The sequence below is a fragment of the Thermobia domestica genome, chromosome 12 (assembly GCF_964235325.1).
Source record: "Thermobia domestica chromosome 12, izTheDome1.hap1.1, whole genome shotgun sequence".
In the NCBI taxonomy this organism is placed as follows: Eukaryota; Metazoa; Arthropoda; class Insecta; order Zygentoma; family Lepismatidae; genus Thermobia; species Thermobia domestica.
Window position 1 is genome coordinate 145477378 of NC_137465.1, and position 18694 is coordinate 145496071.

The window sequence follows — 18694 nt, forward strand, 5'->3', positions numbered from 1 at the left end:
GCATCCTTAGGTATAAAGATATAGTGGCAGCTTTGAAAATAATATAAACACTGCAGAAATATTAAGTCAAAGTTAAAGTCTAGTACAAAGTAATTACATTTATTGTAAACTTTAGTAATCGAAAGTGCTATTATTGTGTGATTTACAAGCCACTGATATATATATATATATATATATATATATATATATATATATATATATATATATATATAAACATATTATACACTAAAATCATTTCAACGCACAATTTGAGTAAGTACGCAATCTGTAGTGATCGAATTCTGCCTGAGAAACCGTACTATCTGCACAAAATAACAAAATTCCAACAACTTAAATTTTCATATCTCCTGAACGAATAAAGCTAGAGAGATATATGATACACCAAAATGCGTGTTTTTTAATTCTGTGCATATCATCTCTCTTTAAATTTTACGCTATCTCTGCTCATTTTGGAATTATCGGCGAAAAACTAAAAATCGGCGGCCATTTTCCAATATGGCGGCTGAAGCTCAAGGTCAATCTTAGGGGATTTTTGGTATGTTGATAAGGAAGTCAAGTCCTACAACTGTGCAAAGTTCCTTGCTTGTATGATTTTTTTATAAACTCCTAATTTTGACCTAAAATTCCTTCACTAATATTAAAAGTTTTAGTACTTTATTGTATTCTGAAACTATTTATAACCCACTACAAGTACTATTCTAGTACGTATTACTCTTATCTCCTCCGGATGAGTACTCTCAGAGCTCCGGAGGCAACCTTCCCGAAAACATTCTTGACAGAAACACTGCATTCAATTTATTAAGTTTGCCATATATTCATTTAAGTTGTGTATCTTGTATTTATACACTATATTCAATGTAACACTATTCTGAAGTTGACGCGTCTAGTGATACTAAGAAACAACTTGCAGCCACAAATAATATTGGCACTCAGTATTAGTCAATTGCACTGAAAATTAAAAGAAAGAGCAGTAAAAATGCATGAAGAAAAAGTGCACTCCTGTCACACTCATTTTTATAATGAAGTTCGTAGACAAAATTATATTAACAAGAGATGTGTTCAAAGTCACGTTTCTTTTTATAACAGCTGAGTAGAGGCTTACTCTTTGTAGACTTTGCTTTGTAGAACCGAAAGAAAAAAGAATGACGTACTGTACATACTCAATAACAGAAGAAAGTATATTTTTTTTCGTTAAAATGAAAAGAAAAGAATCTGCTGATAAAAGATGGAAGACAAACTTTGTGCGAGGAACTCACTTTGTCTGGCCTTGCAAGAGTGATCAAGAAAATAGATCTTTTCTTTCCTGCTTTCTTTGCTAAATTAAAGGAACACAGCACAAGTAGACAAGCAATTATCGGAAAAGACCAGAGGGTGAGTTTGCAAAAGGAATTAAGGTTATGAACATGCACTACTAAAGTCCAAAAAGACTGACAGATTTCTGATTTACTACTAGAGCTTTCACTCGTCTCCACCCAGCACAAAATAAAATAACAAACGGGGAAAACTTTCTTGTTTAAAAAAATTTTTTTGAAAAAGTCTTCGCTAGCATCTTTCTTTACAAGTCATCTGCAATGTTTGTTTGACAAGCGCCAAGGGAGAGAGAGATAGAGAGAGAGAGAGAGTTGACTTACGATAAGAAGCTACAAGGGAATAGAAGAATAAAAAAAACAACATATAAACACTGACTGGCTGTATCTACTCTCTCAAGGAGAAACGGCTTCTTAAGTTTCCATGCTGATGCAGGGCGGAGAAAGAAAAGATTATTCGAACATTGCTTTGATTAATGAAGTATAAATGAAAGCAAAAAATGAAACAGTCTAAAAAAAAAAAAAAAGAACTTACTGTATCAGAATATCGCGCAGGCACTATATATTAATTGATGATGGAATGATGTCAAGTCCTGAAAAGATAGAAAAAACGTAAATTCATTTTTTAATGAGTTGAAGCTTATTTATGCAAATTTCCATCCAATTAAAGTCAAATATACATATTAATAGAATTAACTGTATTGTTAAGCAAGAATTTTAGAAACGGTCAAAAAATGGATCAAAAGATTGCGATCTGGGCCAAGAATTTTAGGAATGATCAAAAGATGCATAAAAAGATTGCAATCTTCGCCAATAACTTGTTTATGGACCAGGAGCTATAAAATTTTTGAACGGCTCTGAAATCGAGTTTTCGTATATTCTACGGAATAAGGACATCATACTGAGTTAAGTGTTGGCTATACTATATGTAGTTCTCCAAATATAAGGCATACAAGAAACTTTTTGATTGAAATATATTTGGATCTTTGATCCAAAAATAAAATTGGTTATTTGATTTAACCAAAAACAGGTTATGGTTTACCCAGTAGTCATCAGCGAATGCAAAAGAGTTGAAAATGCAAATGCAGCGAATGCAAAAGAGTCACTATTTCTTTCTTTCTTTCTTTTTCTTTCTTCCTTTCTTTTTCTTCTTTGTTTTTGAGCTTGCAAACGGAGAACTTGAACAAGAAGAATAAAGTTTCTGCAATGATGTTTTCATTTTGACGTGTACATTAAGCACGTAACTATGATGAAGTTTTGTAGGATAAAGGAGAGTCAGAAATGATCACAAGAACTGTAAACTATATATGTATTCAAATACCCACAGTAAACATAACTCGAACTATGTCTACGTCTATAGAGGAGTCAGCAAGAGGTCTCTGACAGCTCACAGCGGTGTTGCCACTACTCACATGTCAAGGCTTTTTCAGTGCATCTACAGTACAATCCCAGTTTTCTTAATGGTGTAAAACAGAGTGACTGTCGTTGGTTCCACTAGCACGAAAATAGGGGCTGCATTTTCACTTTGCATGTGGTAAGAAACTTCAGGGACCATCTCATGATACCTCCGCTATAGCACTCACCAGCTAGCGTTTCATTAGTTGCGGTATTTAAGAATTGAGTAAATAATGCTTAATTATTTTATCCATAAAATTATCCCTGAAGACATATGAGGACGTTCAACCTTCCTAATATCATATTTTAACATTTCAACAAATTATATAGGCAGTTGAATGCTCCGGTCTGACCAACAAGCTTATGTAGAGCCAGGGGCAAGTGATGATGCCGTCACAGAGCTTTCTCTGATGAATAATGATATTAACAAAACTTCTGTTGTTAGGTATCTCCCCTTTTGATGACCTTGCTTCTTTGTACTATATATAAGAACTAATAGTACGGCCTGTCTCAAGTTTGGTATCGGTGCGTCATTGTCACAGGGAAGATATAAGAAACCAAGGAATTATTCTAAGTTACGTATAAAACTCGCTGCTGAAAAAAAGAGTCTACTCACAGCGTTCTTTTCAAAGCATATTTTAAAATATATTTGTCATCACAGTAAACCATTAACCAGACCTGCCAACAACCAACAACAGTCCTTAAAAGGATCAACAACTTCAAATAGAGACTTACTTACTATAGCGACCAAAAGACTCAAACATAAAATAATCATCCATATTATATGGAGAAAGTCTTTTCTCTCCTGAAAAGAAAAAGGCGAGAGGGTTCGAGATCCGAGGAACGCGCTGGCCACTGAATTACAATCCTCTTGCCTTTTTCTTTCGATTACACATCAATTCGAGGAAGACTTGCTTGCAAGATTCCTAGCTTTCTACATGATTATTTTGCAGTTCGCTATATATCATAACAGGGCAAATCCTCTTTGACCTGTATGTAAACGTTTGTCAGTTGATGCGACAAATAAGAGAGTTTACTCTACACTATACAGTTCGAAACTACTTTTATAAGATAAACACTTCCTTCACTAGAAAGCAACATTGACAGATTTTCTGAAACTTTCGTACGTCGTTAGCTCAAAGAGGTTTCTACAGGTAACTATTCGCGGAGATGTTTATGTAGAATTAATGAAATCTTTAAGGTCTATAAAGAGAGAGAAAACAGACTTTGCTCTTATTTGATGTCAATCTGCATTCCACCGGTTTCTTTATCTGCGGAGAGAACCCAACCGGATAATGAAAGAAACCTACCTGGTTAGGCTCCTATCTGCTGTTCTGCGTTGTTGCAAAATGTAGGGCCATATATTAAACAGCTTTTAAATGGAAGAAAATTAATTTTTAATTAGAGCAATCTAATATTACACTAGCAAGAAAAAGTAAAAGTGAACATGCAATATTAATACTAACAAACATTTGGACGAATTTTGAAATGTATAAAATAAATAGTTTTCATAATATTTCGGAAAGAAATATGCCATGTTATTATATAGGGAAATCCCAACGCATTCCGAGTGTTAGACACAGCGTTAAGAGACACTAGGAATATTGGAACGAGTGAGGCAAAATTTCGATAGGTGTTGTGCTACGTGCATCGAGGTTGGTGGTCGTCACTTTGAGCAGTTGCTGTGAGTGTTTTGTACATACAGTGCAGCAGTAGTTTGTACTAAGACTGACATACTCAGATGTAGTGTTATGCACAATAAAGTAAGTTACATTGAGTGGAAAATACATTTTCCACTCAAAATAGTTATATTGGACCCCTCTATCACCTGTATAAATTTGAACCAAAAGGTTATGGACTCTCTCTCTCTCTCTCTCTCTCTCTCTCTCTCTCTCTCTATATATATATATATATATATATATATATATATATATATATATATATATATATATATAACAGGAGTGTAACTATTTAAAAGTCCAATAGAAGGTGACACAAAATCAATCATATAATTAATAGTTCTTATTATTACCACCGAACAAAACAGGCAACACAAAAACTCAAACTGTCAATTCACATGGCATCGGAAGGAATACTGCAATCACGAACAATATTCTAGCATTATACCTCCAAACTTCAGCTAAAGTGTCACTTTTCTTCAGTTATATCCATGTTTTCTAAAGCTTAACATATATTTTACCTTTAAAAAACTCCTTTCGAGTTTTCTGATGAAGCATGCTTTACAAGGTTAGGATTAACGAACGTTTTATTCAACAAAGTAAACACCTGTTATTATATCAAATCGTAGAATAGAGTAAACAGTGACAGACGGAAGTTACAGCATATATGAAAGGTATTCCACTACAATCTATACATTAAACACATATCCATATTTTAAGGGAAACCTCTATTTTGTAGGACATACTGAACGTCTCTATTCAATGAATAAGTATGGTAGAGTCATTTAGTAACTACAACTCATTCAGTGCGTATTCTCCATATGTGGTACTTCGTTAGAATGGTTTGGTTCGAATTATATATTTTTCTTTATATATATATATGTAGACAGAGAAACAGAAATGATTCGTATATTTCATAGCTAACAGTGAATTAGTTCCTTTTTCCGTTTACTTTTCTCTGTGTGGTCAGTTTTCAATTTGACTCGCATTAATGATGACTATTGACAGAAGAGACAATCCATCGCTGGAAGTACTTTTTTTTAGTAATCTGAAACTGATAGAGCGAAAAAAGGAGAATTATTTGAATTTGCTGATGTTCAACAGTGAACAGTCTGTGGATTAGCAAACTGACCAAGGCATTTCAATCTATATCATATGCAAGATAGGAAGCAAAGAAAGGCATAATTCCAGATCGAGATACCAAATAAGAGAAAACACTTCGACATAAAATTACCTTTAATATTACACAATAACTAACATTTTCTTTTATTTCTTTCTCTTCGTAGATTATGAGATCGTTTTTATGTTTTTTTAAATATATATTAGTATAATAATTACGAATAGTAATTTTCGAACTATTATATGAGGAAATTTCTAAGACATTTTAAAATGTAAAAAAAAAAAAAATTAAAAGTTGTATGATACGAAACAACATTTTGAGTTTTATGTTTTGCTATTATGCCCTGTAGGCTAAAGAAGACTGATGGTTAATTAGTGAAATGATAATTTGGGAAGAAATCGGAGAACCGCTAGAAAACTCACACGATGTTGTCCACCGCAAAACCACATGGCCTGGAATTGAATGAGGGAACCCTTACACCAGAGGTGGGTGCTTATTACTCAGACACCATGTCCAATCCCCAATTAGAGTTATTTAATATCTTACATAGGTTACGTCTTATTTTCGAGCATATAGCACCATTATACTAAGTTATGTTATTAAATTAGTTCATTAGGAGAAGTGTTTCCACGTTATTTGTTTGAGAAAGTAGTTTGGATAGTAAGTGGTTATAAATGACATAGTTTGAAAGAACAAGGAAGAATAAGCGATAATAATATGTTGTTGAGTTGGTTGAGGTACTAGGACACAAGATGGCGTAAAGAGTTGTGTTGGAATCAGTGTGTGTGATTTCTAATATTTCATATAACTTTTTGATAATTTTTCATTCAAGCTCATCTTTTGTCAGCACATCAATATTTATGCCTAATTTAATCATGAAAAATACTTTTATGTATTTATATAGCTATCATGTGTATATGTGTGTATATATACCTTGGAAACATGAGAAACCTACAAGAAACAAGAAAGAAGTAGAAACTTGTAGAAGACCAAGCAACAATTTTCATGAATGATAACATGGACTAAGATCTTCCTAGCTAAGTATCATTAATTACGTATACCAGTTACAATTAAATAATCAATTATTACTATAAATCGTAATACTTTAATTATTAGCAACATTGAACATATATATATATATATATATATATATATATATATATATATATATATATATATATATATATATATATATATATATTGTGAATAGAATCATTCGTAACGTTATGAAGCTCATGACATTGAGTAAATAATTTGGACACATACTGTACTACTGCGAGGCATTTAGTTAATGAATGATTAGTGAAGTAACTAACGTGCAAACCCAGTTCATGAAAACATATGAATCCATAAAATGTACCCTTCTTTCATCAGGAAATGCATACCTTATGTTTTTTTTTTTTTTTTTTGTTAGAGGAGTTACATTCCTGAGTACCCTGGCTGCAGATTCATTCTACAAGAGTTTATCCGTTATACGTATAAATAAAGCGTTTGGACATACGATATACAAACTACAGTGTAAAGAATACTAACCAACTTGTGCTAAGTGGCTGCTAAAAAAACAGTGCTATCTAACCGTGTAAGAGTAGGGCGAAACTGGTGGACTCGGATGGTAGCGCAAAGGTGAGTCCCAAGAGAGCAGGCGTTTCTTCGACGGTAGGTATACGCGTAAGCGAAAATACTCGAAATATACTGTGTTCTTCATGTTACTAAAATCCCTTACGTGTCGGACAGCTTCATCGTTACGGATCATGATTTAACACAATACATGTACATACAAATTCAGTTCATCATGGGTTTCGTATGGACTAACATGTGCTTAAAGCATAAATTTTACATTACATTTTCAAACATTAGCCATGTCAGAGATAAGAGCCCACAAACAATAATTTGATTACTTATATATTCCTCTTTTGAAAGAAAACTTATTTTTTCTCCTCTAAATTTTACAAATGTATGTTTCTTTAAACTGGGATAGTACCAAAACAAGAATCTATCTACCACTATAAAATGTCAAATCAACTTAATTTGATACAACTATGTACTTGTGTAATCGATATGGATATTCGTGAACGCATTTATAGGTGCTAAACTTGAACTCGAATTTGTTGTTTTGTAATGTCAGCAACACTGAATTTTTGAAGTATTGTTTCGATAGAGAATTATTCAATATTAATAGTAGATGTGGAAATACTGTATATGAATGAGTTGATATACGTGGTACAAATGATAGTGGATTACGATATCCATACGTTGTAGAAGTTATTGAGTAGCAGATAATAGCTTAAGATCTTCACTGTTCGAGATTATGTATGTACACTTGAGGCATATTATCAAAAGGCTACAATTAGTAATAAAGGCTATATTATCATACTGTTGGAAATTTCAAAGTTTTTAAAAATCGTACTAAATTATCTAAATATAAACGATTTTGTTTTCATTCATAATAAAGGATGAATTGAATAATGTTGAAACTGGTAGTATGTACGTACAACTGTCTTATGTTCTAAAATGATATAAAACCAATTCTGATATTGTATATTTATTTATTTCTATTCTTGTACAAAATATAAAATGTAACAGTACTGATTACCAGCATGAGCCACCCACATTAAATCTGGGACATTAGGAATCTTCATTACATACAGAAACGGGTATCGACCACATTGCTTCAACATGTAGAAGATGTTTATATCACTTTACATGGTATAATTATATATATCGTTAATTATGACTACTTTACATCAATCAGTAAATATTTCAAATGGAAACAGAGGTCCTCATGATCTTCACTTAATATTATTAATATTATCTTGACTCATGATTATATAAATGTACGTTTTCTAAAGTTGTGCACAATTAAATCCATTATTACTTTTTTCAAACTAATTTCAATTTCATTCTTAGTACTCACATTCCAATATTTCCAATATTCATAGTACTTACATCTTAAACACAACTATTCTACAAGGCGCATCCAGAAAGTAAGTTTCCCATGCGTCCCATTGCTAGGAAACGGTATGTTGCGCGAAGCGACTGCGTGTACGTGAGAGAGTAAGGTCCTAGCATGGCACATGCACTAGCGGAACTTCCCTAGTGCTCTCAGTAGTGTTGTGGCAGTGGTTGAAGATGGATGTTCCTATTCCGGCTCCCGCCGCGTGTGTAGTGCGAGCAGTTGTAAAGTTTCTGAATACACAGGGCATAGCACCAATCGAAATCCACCGTTAGCTGTGCCAGGTCCATGGGCCTAACGGCATGAGCAAGCAGTTCCTGCAGATTTTCCGCTTCTTATTGCACACCACTGTCACGGAGTGCCTGTTGATAAAGAAGTTGCGTGTTGAAGCAACTGACACTAGAGCACAAAGCAAGGCGCACAGGGTCAGCATTGACATTTTGCAACGATACAGCTGACGATGGATTTCAATCGGTGCTATGCCCTGTACATTCAAAAACTTTAGCACTGCTCGCACTTCACATGCGGTGGGAGCTGGAATAGGTACGCCAATCTTCAATCACTGCCATGACGCTACTGAGAGAATTAGAGAAGTTCTGCTGGCGCACGCGCCATGTTAGAACCTTACTCTCTCAAGTACACGCAGTAACTTCGCGCAACATACGGTTTCCTAGCTATGGGACGCGTGAGAAACTTACTTTCTGGATGCGCCTCGTATTTTAATCGCTCTTTTTGTACAGTATCGTACAAAATAATAAAATCTCTTACTCTTTAAACACAATCTCAAATAAAATGAATTCCATTGAAAGAACTGTAAATTGTGTTTGACGACAAATAACATAATATACAATCACTATGGAATTGATATTTGAAGTAGAAATATATTCCTGTGGAAGATGCCAATTATTTTGTAATTTGTATTCATTAAATGTCTTTGGACATGATTATGTACAATAAGCTGTTTGTAAGTTATTTCATCCGGTACTAAGTATAATATAGTTTATCTCGATTTTACTGGCCTACTGTAAAACGTCTAATATTGCCTCGTTACTCGTATTTTTGGGTAAATGCATGTCCTTTTCCCCTTGTTTTGCAGTGTAATATACGAGTGAAGTGGTGTGTTTAGGGGTGCACAAGTGTATATACAATTAAATTTAGTGAATTCGACATAATTCTAAATTTCAGGATTGTTTTGTATAACTGGAATGTGGAGTGATTCTAAGTATTGTGTTTTGATGTGTTCCAAGAAAGTGAAAACTGCACCTAATGGCAACGAACATGTTTCGGAAGGCTGCAGAAGTATTTCTTTAAATGTCCTAGCATATGCTTGTAGTATTTTCTGTCTTTCATTTTTTAAGAGAAATAACATACGTTTAATAGCATGTGTGGAATTAAAAATATAAGCTTTTCATTAATCCCAGTTTCACTATAACTTTTGCAAAATAAGCCTCATTATTCATTCCTATGATTAATATTATACTTTCTATTTTCTTGTTTTGCAAATTTGTTATTAAATAACCTGATCACACAATTTTCCAGATAGAATTCATGTTCCAGACAGATGTTCATGAGCAAGGAATCAAATCTCTTCTTACACCTTCGTTGTTTAAAAGTACAAAGGGCTAGTACCTACTTGCGTTGCTCTTGTCAATTTCCTTAATAAAATATGAAATACGATATACGTTATTTTAACTGAAAAAAATAGTATCCTATTAGTTATACAACTTTTCGTCAAAGTGTTAGAAACAACCAGGCAAACTAACATTAATATACAAATATTCATATATTGCTCCCCCACTTTTAACGTCCAATCGCCACCACTGGTCCTGTCCTTGAATGGACATGAAAACATTTTGACAGAAGTGGACGACCGTCAGGCAGTCGTTCAGAGGATGTGTGTTCGTGTTCCATTGCAGCTAGACCATCGCATAACTGTCGCATGATGGAAGAACTGTGCTGAATTTACCTTTCTACGAGATAGAACATTCTCGAAAGAAACAAGTTTTGATATTTTCGTAAGTCTCTATTGTTGATTTCTCTAACCCACAGCAAAAGTTAACAGTTTTCCTTTGTTCTATGTAAGATTTCATTAGATTGGAGATCAAAGTGTCTTCGGTAGCTGGGATACAGATGCTCTAAGAATCCGTAACAATGGGAACATAACAACTGTTATCGAGAACCGGTGTTTACAAGAGCACATATGGTTCTTTACCAAACTTTCACATGCTCTGAGAAAGAAGAGTATCACAGTATTAATCTCATAAGATAAACAGTCTCTGTCAGCAGTTATAGAACATCGCATCAGTCTTCTTCATTGTCAAATTTTATATTCAGTATAATATATGATTCTTATTTTCGTTCTTCCTTTAACTTATCCTTCCAGGGAATATATTAGTTTAAAAGTTACATGGTCGTATCAAGGCAAATGGTCACCCTGTATATATATACAGTGGAAAAATTAATTTCACTCCCGTACATATTTTAAAACTCGAACAAAATTCATATCATAGAATGTGTGACTGTATAATCGTTCTGAAAGAAAAACAGAAAAAAACCTGCTTAAACAGGTCATTTTTTTATGATTGCGTAGAATTACAGAGCTTGTAATTAGTTTCAAGTTTTGTCATTATCCTTACATAATACGTTACCTTTGTAGCAATGAAAACATATTTAGATGTTTGATTATAAAGTAACCTCATAATCCTTTAAGCTTATGTTCTACCTTTGATAGTTGTTTATACTGTCACGCTTTTTTTTTTACTGTAATTGACATTTTCTAATTATAATTCTACGTTGTAATTTTCCTTTTTTGTTTCAAACTTTGCCCAAAGGATACACTTTCTAAAATAGCTCTGTTAATTATCACTTTCGTGTATGAAGCTCTATTAGTGCTTTTATATATACATGTAACAGATTACAATGTTATACCCTTTAGAACTATCTGTATGATGGGATATGAAGATGAATGTTTAAATCTATATCGAATCTTCAAATTTCAAATTAGGTATCTAAGAGATTACTTTCAAATACCAATTTGCGCCACACACTAGAGCATTATTGCATATTAATAGTGTGTATGGCATTGTGTTTGCATCAATAGCTTAATAATCTATAATTTTCTCAGATCAACTGTTACCTATTTCAATGGATATGGAACTGATTCTTGGGATACAAAATCCATATATATCCACTTTGTATATGTATATAGAGAAGAACAAGTGGCGCAGTGGCTTAGTGGTTAAATCCTTGCCTCGTGTGCGAGGGGTGTCTCGTTCGATTCCAGGACATGTAAGTTTGTGGTGGTCAACATCGCGCCTGTGAATTTTCCCAGAGCTCTTTCGTTTCCTTCCACAACATCATCCCATTAATTCCTCTCATAATTAGCCACTTTCGTTAATTACCATCTAGTTTAGACTTCAGAGCATAAGTGAGGGACGTAAATTTCACATTTCATTTTTCTCTCATAACAGGAAATAAAAGAGTTGTAGAACAGGGGTGATATGAAAAAGCTCTCTTTTGTGTTGTATTTTTTTTATAACAAAGACATGGCAGAAACTATTACAACAAAGATATGGCAATACAACATGGAGATTTTCTGTAAGAGTTGTGAAAGTATTGCAGAGGGAAAAATTCAGCTGTGAAAGTTCCAAAAATCTTTACAAACATGTTTTCATTATTTAACTTTATTATATTATGAAACTTTAATAAATTTGTAACTTACATAAAACATGCAATTTTAGATCTAGTTGCAAGGGCTTGATTTTAGCCTTGAAGTGATGGCAATTGTTTGCGTTCTTGTTGAAACTTACCTGCGTTATATACGAAAATAAAAGCTGGGTATGGCCAGGGTTATGGATCACTTCAGTTTGCAGGTATTCCATAATCCCTTCCCACACGATCTGTAAAATCTCAAAATTCTACTGACGAGTAGGAGTCCATATGATAGCATTCTTAATCATCTAACAACAAAGTGCAGTGAAGTCTTTCGAGATAATAAAGTTTTTAAAGATTTCGAGAAAAAATGAGAATACAGTATGTAGAATGGAATATGTGGGTTCATGATGAACACTCTAGGTATGAGAAAGACGTGTAACATTGAATGGCAATGCCTTCTTCAAAAAACAACTAGTACCACTGATTGCTTTGCCAGCACCATGAAAGATGTGTGTGATATGGTTGGTCATTACCTTGGTTGGCCCGGTGATTACAGCTTTTTTTTTTCAGGAAAATTTCAATTTTGGACTTATTCCACTAGCATCCAAGTGGTCTAAATTTGTAGTGTAAATTTAATTTTACTCATAAGTGTGTTTCTTCATGTTGGAATTTTCACATACAGCAGAATATGATGATAAAAACTATTATTTCAAATCTTTATTACATATCCGCAATCTTTTACCCTTCACATTTTTTTTGTGTTTCTATGTTTTTGGATAATTTGAAGAACTTCATTTTATTATATACTACAGGTCATTAGATATGTTGTAACTCTGTACACAAAGTAGTTATTTTACATAAAAAAGTTTTACCAAGTTACGTTACGTTACGAAAAATGAAATTGAATATTGCATAACAGCCTCAGTTCATCTATATATGCAAGTTAATTTTGTGTTAACATATCTCATTATCTGTTCCCGTTTTTGTTCTGATACCTGTTCGTACAGAGACGCAAACGGAGAAACAAAGTAGTTCTATTAGACTTCCCGAGCATAGTCTGGAATAACAGAATAGTTCAATACTAATAGAGAAAAAAGTTGATTTCTAGTGTAGAAAATCCAGAGAGTCTAACTTAACAGGATTCGGTATCACACTCAAGATTTCATGTACCAGGCTACGTACAGGGTTGTTGCTTAGCCACGACCAATCTCTACAGCTCAGATAGGCAAAAATCATGTGTGTCCTGTGTATATACGTGTAGGATACAGAAAATCATGGTTAGACCTATGTAATTTAATCAAAATTATCTGGTTATGCACGGACATTGTAAGTAGCCCCTTTCCTGTGTACGACCTAGGCTTTCCTTCTGGCTGGGAATAAAAATAGGGGGAGAAGACTTGAGTGCGTACGGAAAAAAATCTACAAAATCTGTACGGAACATACGTACAAATATAGACAGTACTTACGCACAACCTAGGCTAGGTTACTGATGACTATGAAGTGTCATTAATTTCTTTTCTGACCAGACGTGGCACTGCTTGACTTCACTGGTCTCAAGAGAACTGATATTTCAGTGTGGCTAGGGCGTTAGCTAGCTTCTAACTTCTACGCGAATCAATTTAATTAGCATATCGTTCCCAAAGGATATTTTTTAAAAAAGACATTATTACATAATTTTAAAAATAGATAAATTCTTTTTTAATGATTTTAGATTATTTCTCTCTTAATATTCAATACATGGAATTTTTCTTTGTAGAAATCAGCCTTCTTCCCTACTGATACGGATATCACGGAAAGTAAATCTGAATGTACAGTGACGCAAGCAGAGAGAGAAGAGAGACGACGCTTGTCTGTTACTTGTTGGAGGAAGCATTAAAAAAGTGAGAAGAATACAATACAAGGGAAAAGAAAAGAAGAGAGAAAGAGAGAGCAAGGGAAATAGTGTCTCGTGAAACATTTCTCGTGTCACAGTAGCAACCGTCACTTCTTGTTAGAAATGACAAATCTGTAGTCTGTCACGAAAGAGAAAAACTCCTCCTCCCTCTCTAATATTTCATTTCCTACAACTTACAGTAGGTCTCATATTATTCCAAACATACACACGTATCTACTCTAATTTAACTTTCTCGTCTCGCAAGTTTTGAATTCCATACAGCTATTTGTCTGTTTAGCTACTAAAACAGAAAAAAATATTTCTCATATAGTAATAATATACGGATATACTTTACCAATAACATTAATCAAAGAAAATAACGAATAAATAAAGTGTCAAAAAAGTTAAAATAGGAAAAAGTGCTATAATTGAAAGTTGAAAAGTTTAGCACTCTAGTATTTTGATCAATATCTGTCAACAATTGATCTACGATTTCGCACAGGTCCGGAAAAAGTATTTTATAGATCATGCTTTACTCAAATGTGGAACAAAACTGGTACGACTTACACAGATGATTATCAAAATGATGTCAACATCAGAAGAAAATACAGCTTACTGATTAATGCGGTGTAGGACCACGGTTTGCTTTGATTCATAGTGGTATGAAGGTGTCTATAAGTCATGATAGTTTCCACAGAAACTTTTGTAGAATGCTTAGGTAGCGCACTGTTCAGCTACGTCAAAAAGAATCGAAGAAGATAGATGGTCCGGACACTGCAAAGCTAACCGCAGATGTTCGAAAGCATTAAGATATGGGAACTGGACGAGGTAAAGATATAATACATCTCGATATTCATGAAACCATAAATCACAAATTCCAGCAGTGTGAGTTGGCGTTTTTTAATTTCGAAAAATTATGCCATTGACCGAAACAATATCTGAGTCATGTTTACATAATGATTAGCAGAAATGCGGCAGTACTGCAGGACCGACGGAATACCAAGATATTGTGACCCACAGAATCACAGTGTTGACGTGTTTCACGGTAGGGAGGAGACAATCAAAAGCATAGATTTCTTTGGACGTGCATCATAAATAAACATAGTCTGTTGTATAAATAACGAAGACTCATAAAAATTAGTTTCTAGTCATTGGCTTTGCATGTTATCGACACCATTTTTTGTGCGTTAAAGGGTTATTAAAAATTATAACCCAACTGCGGATGTTTAGGTTTCGCAATTCGCGTCAGGCCGTTACGCAGTATGGTGTCTCAGATGCTGGATGAGTTTTGCAGTTACTTCTGCAGAAATCACTCTATGTTTCTTTGGTAAATTTGGAATAGCTTGACTCTATGCAACTGCGGATGTTCAGGTTATGCAACTGGTGTCAGACTGTTACGTAGTTAGGGTTTTCATATGCTGAATGAGTTCTGTAGTTACTTCTGTGGACAGCACTGTACGTTTCTTTGGTAAATTTGATACTGCTTGACTATATGCAACTGTGAATGTTCAGTTTATGCAATTAGCGTGAGATTGATATGTAGTCCGGTGTTTCGGGTGCTGGAGGAGTTCCACAGTTACGTCTGCTGAAGTCGATCTACAATCCTGGGAAATCTAAAACGGTTTGACTGTGTAAATTTGTCATATCTTCCCGTTAAGGTATGCTGCGAAACTTCGATTTTAGTGGATTACAGCTTGGGAAACGCTGATTTACAGAACATCTTTAACGGTAAAAATGAGGTTGGTGGATCAGTATAAATCAATAAATAATGCTTAATAAAATATAACTTGGATTTGATGCAACAATAGTTATGTAAAACAGAACACGATTTCTCTCTGATATAACACGTCTTTTTAATCCTTAACTTATTAGTAAGAAAGCAGCTTATTCTCATTTTCCCAGCTTTGTTCTCGTGAAGAAGACATCTTTGATGTTCTGTTGTGAAACTAGGATCCAACGGCGTTAATTAACAGCAACAGAGAGTTAAACTAGAATCATACAACAGTATTCCCTTCTAACGAATAAAACAAAATGTAAATATTACCAAATAACAAAGAGCTTGTTTATTTTGACAAAAAACAAAGTCTCGTGTATGCAGAAAGTAAGAAAGATGGATGTAACAATAAAGACTGTGTTTTTGAATATAGCAAACAAAACGGTAGAAAGGCTGGTTGTTAACTAACGACAGAAGAAACGAACAAGTCACTAGCATAATACAGAATAATGAAACGTGTCATCCTCAAAACAGGAAACGGAATACGACAACAAACTTGGACGACTACTCCTAATTTCTTGTGTTGAATAGAAGCAACACAATAAAGTTCCTTCTAATACAATACTTATCATTATGTTGTATTATTCTCTCATAGTGTAACGGTCTTCTTTTCGAAACATAAATGAACTGACAAGCACTGTACACTGGATGTTAATACTAATCCAGTGTACTAGGCAGGAGGAAACATACGCTGTAAATATGTCTGAAATCATAAAATAAGAAAAGAAAAGCAATAGAGATTTAAAGTAAGCAGGGTGAAATGAAAGTTTCAAACTACGTAGTAATAACTGTTCGCATACATTTCTTCTGCATTAATGCTTTTAGAAAATTTTGTATGGGGAAGCAACCTTGAATAAGTGAAGGGTGAATGTAATACTGTGAAAGCACTGGCAACTCAGCTTAAGCACGACCTGATAAATACCTGTAGGCTGTATTAATTTATTTATTCATCCAGAATTATTTTAAAAGTGTAAATATAAAGAGTTCAACGTAGATTCTGCAAATATTTGAGAGTTTTAGAATCAATTTCTCGTAAATACTTATTTACAACTACAGTATATTTTTAAAGAATGAAATTAGCGTGACTATAGCTACGTTGATCCACTATTTGCCTACTGAAATCAAGCATCGCTTAGTCTGGTATTTTAATGGTTGTTCGTTGAGAAAATCTCAATGGTTACAGTGCGTTGCGAAGACAATTGGGAAGCTTCTTGAATAAAGAAAATTGCAGAATAAAGTAAAGAATAGCAGGAACATCATCGATGGACTCGCACTGTGCAGATTACATATACTTAAAGTTAAATTCGCTTGGTGCCACTTTAACTCTTCGGGATGTCGTATCAGGGAGTTAAGTTAAGAATGGGAAAAAAGGCATTTTTTTACAGAACTCTTTAGTGATGTAATTGTTTATGGAACACAGAATTTATCAAAGAACAGTAGAGATTAAGAGAAATAGAGAGAGAAGGGAAGACTGAAGCGAATTGAGGTTGATTGCATTCAACTTTAGCGCCTCGTGCAACACCGAGGCTATATGAGATGTGAACGTACAGCTTAACGTGCGATCCGAGCCACATAAGCTTCGATTGAAAACGAACTCTGATCTTCCGCTTCAAAGGCGTCAACGCTAAGTATATAGCCACGAGATAACTCAAAGCAACCTAAGAAATTTAGTTTTCTTCAAACTACAAATTACCCAACAGTAGATTACAATGTAAATAGCGCATTCAGTACACAAGGGTATCAAGTCCATTTCGTATCATTTTGGACATATTTCATATTCAAGATCTCTATCTAAAGTTCCTTTCAGAGCATAACCCAGCGAAGTAGCTCAAGTGGTAGAGCGTTGGCTTCGTATTCGGCAGGTCGTGGGTTCGAATCCCGCTGTCGACCATCCTGACTGAGGTTTTCCAGGGTTTCCCTCAGTCCTACCAGGCAAATGCCGGGATGGTACCTACTAAACAGGCCCTGGCCGATACCTTCCCAAATCCTTTCCATTGTTATTGTTGTTGTTGGATATCCAGTGTAACATGGCCTCTGAGCTGCATCTGGTGATTGTTAAATAAATAAATAAAAGATACATGTGCGCATAATATAAATAACTTTGTAGAACAGTTGTCGTTTTCGTGTGCTTGGACGTGCTGTACAAATTTTCTTTTTCTCACAACTTTGCTAATATGATTCCATTACCTTGCGTTCAGACTACCCCAAATATGTTATTTTGTGTGAATTATTTCAGAAGGGGTTGATAAGTCTATGCGATTGAGCCTGAGCCCTAGGTTTATCTTTATTTACTACCATTTCAATAAGCATGAATGCCCTTTATGTTAAGTAAAGATTGAGGGGTGAAAATGCTGTGAAAATAAGCTTTAAGACAAATCAGGTGTATTTAAGTTTTTAAATACCTACTCGAAGACAGAGACACAGAAGCAGATAAGCAGGTCTTTTTGAAACTTTTTATCTTAAAACCATTGGGAAGCATTGACGACATCCCATTATGCAAAAAAAAAAAAAAAATCGATAATTTTCATTGCACGCAGAATTTACACGCTACTGATTTGGGTGGAACGTCCTCCAGATGATAGTTGAGAAAGAGACCTCTGTAGTTAGTATCATCACGTTCCATGGCCTTGTCATACGGGAAATTATGAAAATTTTGAAATCTCTCTATGAACGTTTTGAATCTGCATCCTCTGTGGAGAAGATAACGCTTCGTATATTAAAGAAAACTCAAAGAAGTATTTGAAAATATGTAGTGTAAAGATACTAGATACCAGCCTAATATCGAACTGGAGGACATCCATTTCGTTTTACCAGACAGACCACAAGGAAGCATCAGAATATTTGTGTTTTCTTTAATCATTGCCCAGTCGAGAAAATATGCTAGAATGATTTAAATGGAGTAAGGAGACAAAAGTAAGAACAACAGTTAGCAAAACAGT

At 34.3% G+C, this 18694-nt stretch overlaps 1 protein-coding gene across 1 annotated transcript in view; it reads right to left on the minus strand.

Moving 5' to 3' along the window:
* LOC145666712 (putative G-protein coupled receptor No9) overlaps positions 1 to 18694 on the minus strand; it is a 601808-nt gene that overhangs the window by 139234 nt on the left and 443880 nt on the right. The window contains exon 5 of the mRNA XM_081734226.1: positions 1843 to 1900. The gene's annotated coding sequence lies outside the window, so the exon portion shown is untranslated. The remainder of the gene's footprint in view (positions 1 to 1842; positions 1901 to 18694) is intronic.